This window comes from Pinus tabuliformis, chromosome 7 (assembly GCF_031772625.1).
Source record: "Pinus tabuliformis cultivar Carrire ecotype Pingquan chromosome 7, CPIR1, whole genome shotgun sequence".
NCBI lineage: Eukaryota > Viridiplantae > Streptophyta > Pinopsida > Pinales > Pinaceae > Pinus > Pinus tabuliformis.
The window spans coordinates 1,646,788,082-1,646,791,470 of NC_142293.1; positions in this window are offsets into that span (position 1 = coordinate 1,646,788,082).

The window sequence follows — 3,389 nt, forward strand, 5'->3', positions numbered from 1 at the left end:
TCATGCACTCATATTATAAGAGGAAGAATGTTGCCTCAAGTCTCACAACTTATCACTGCTAAATGGAGATCGCAACACCAAGTTCTTCCATAAATAGGCAAAGGCATGGGTTTAGAGGAATAATATTAAATATGTTAGCATGGATGGAGTGTAGATTGAGGACTTCAAGGGGATCCAAAGGGTGGTCACTTGAGTGACTTCAATTCACTATACTCTACTCAACTTGTACTCAATTTGAGGATGTCTAGTATATTTTAGATAAAATACCAAAATTGGTGTTTGAAGACGACAATTTGGACATGTTGCAGAGCATTATAGAAGTGGAAATTGAGATGTTATTAAGTTTGATTTAATTCATCTAGTGGATTACATCTTCAACCATGATTGTATGTGAGGAAGGATTAACTCGTCCTTCATTACCTTGATTCCCAGATATAGATTGATCTCTTTATGCAATGTTTCATATAAGATAATCTCAAAAAATTTAGCACAACACATAAAACCTCTCCTTTCCAAGCCCATCTCTCAGAATGAGGGGGGATTTGCAAGCTAGAGGAACATAATAGATAGTATTGTCTTGGTCTAAGAAGTAGTACATTTGAGCAGCATAAGGAAGGATAAATGTATTATCATCAAACTTGATATGGAAAATGCATTTGACTATGTCAATCAAGACTTTTTATTAAAAGTGTTATCTCAATTTGGCTTCGATGGGAAATTTATAAAATGGGTGGAGGTTTAGATCTCCGCCTCTTAAATATCCCCCTTGATGAATGACCGCTCCTCGGGCTTTTTTAATGCCTCAAGAGGGCGTTTTCAAGGGTGCCCCTTGTCACCTTTCCTCTAAATCTTGATGGCAGATTCATTAAGCAAACATCTTAAATATGAATGAAGGAATGGCAACCTTTCGGGTATAAGATATGTCTCATGCATCAAGAGTATAAATCACTCCCAATTTGTAGATGATACCCTCTTATTGGGAGGAGCCTCATTAAAAATTGTAGAGTGCTTCAAGGAAGTTCTAAATCAATATATATTGGTTTATAGAGGTCTTATTAATAATAGAAAATCACAAAGATGTTCTTGGAATATTAGCCTCCTTCTTCAAAAATAGTTGTGTCTCCTTCTTGGGTTTCATCATGTATCCTCTTTGAAAGATTTCATGTATTTGGGGATTTCGATCTTTTTAAAATCCCATTCTTCCCAAGCTTGATCAAGGAATATTATGAAATTAAAGTCCAAGCTACAGTAGCGGGGAACAATTTGGTTGAAGTTAGTTGGGCGTCAAGTTCTTATTAAAGTGGTATTATCAACCTTTCCTCTTTACCAATTCACAACTCTCTTAGTGCCATTTGGGACTCTTTGCGAACTAGCTAAACTTATGAGGAAATTTTTATAGGAGGGTGGTAATCTGAGTCGTAAAAAGTTTCATCTCATCAAATGGGTTATGGTAAATCCTAAAAGTCCCATGGTGGCATGGGGATCCATCATCCCTCCCTTATGAATATTGCATTAGGTGCCAAGTGGGTGTGGAGATACATTTCAAACCATTCTTCTTAGTGGAAATAAGTTGTGTGGTGTAAATTCTTTCAACAAAGCCGATATTTAAACCTAAAAGCTCCTTTGGATCCAAAAGGAGGCTCTTCCATCTAGAAGAACTTTTATTCATCTATGGATATGATTAAAGAGATTATTTCTAGATATTTGAGGAATGTGACGTCAATAAATCTATGGTTGGATAAAATCCTTAATAAGCAAGCTTTGGAAAGTCATGAGGAGCTAATCCCCTTGAGAGATTGGCTTATCTCTGAAAGAAATTCATGTTATTAGATATTTCAAAATGGGATAGCTACGATTCATGGATTTTCTAGGACCTGGGTTGCGTTCCACACCATATATCGACTTGAGTTAACCTGTTGATATCATTGTTGGTTGGCTATTTTCCCTAGGAATCAGGCCTATGTTGATCACTAGGTATAAAAGAACACATAATTTACGGTTTGAGAAGGTCACTTTGTTTTATTCTTTCAAGCAGGATTTCCTTCAAAGTCACGTGTTTGGTCACATGTTTGGACTCCCAATTATACACCAAAAATAAAAATCCTTTTTATGGTTGTTAACGCATGGCAAAATTTTGACATATGAGAATCTTCAAAAAAGAGGAATGGTTGGCCCCTCACGTTGTCCTTTATGCCTAAGACAGGAAGAAATAATTGATCATCTCTTTCTCCGATGTTCCTTTGTTCATGAAGTCTAGGAGCTCACCCTTACTCCTCCCTTCTCTAGAACTCAATGGCTTGACCAACCCACCTCTCTCTTCTCTTCTTGATAGGGTTTCTATATTGGCAAATTCAAATCAAAGATCTCTTTCAAGTAAATTTGGTTGGTGTTCTCAAAATTTGTCTATTGGAAGGTTTGGATAGCTAAGAATGACAACATTTTCAACGAGAAGGAATATCACCCTCATTATGTAGCCTTAAGAGCTCAAGTGTTATGTGTTGAATATCAGAAGAATTCTACCCTCCTTGCTGATATAGGAAATGTGGATTCCAAATAAAAGGAATGACTGCTTAACCTCCTTCCTGGTTTTCCAAGGAGTAATAAAACTCACTCAAGATTTGCATAAGGGTGGAAGTTGAGGCTAGATGAAGATGACATGAATAAATGGGGGAAATCTCAGACATCCTTTTTGTTGAGTTTTGATGGTGCTTCAAAGCATAATCTGGGGGTAGTAGGAGGGGGATGGGTTATTCTCAACCCCTATGGCAAAATTGAAATTGAGAACTGAGTTGGGGGTTAGGCAATTGCATATATAATGCGACAAAGTCATATGGATTACTATAAGGGCTCCTTTTGGGAAAATAAGAAAACATCGAAGATTTGGTGTGCTAGGAGATTCACAGCTATTTATCAATCACCTTGTTCGTGGATCTTTGCCTAGAGATTGTGAGTTGTGAAGCATTATTGATTGAATCAGGTATCTAAAACTAATTTTCTCTAATATTAGCTTCTTTCATGTGTTGAGAAAGAATAACTATGCTACAGATGATCTCGCCAATAAAGGCTTAAACTTGGACTAGACAACTAGGTTGTACCAACGACTACTAACAAAAGCTAAGTTCGAAAAAAATTTAAAAAGCTAGAAAAAATCAAAATATAAATTAAATATATTAAATGAAGTCAGGGGAGAAAAATGAAGGGAAATCGAGAAAAAGGTATAAATCCAACTCCTACTTAGTTTCCAATCATCATGCCTATTGAAATCAATTAAATACATTTCGATCTCAATAGCCCCTCTCAACTTCTTATAATAACAAAAACCCCTATAACTTAAATTTTTAAAATATTTAAATTAAAAAACACAAAAACAACCTCATCCACATATATTT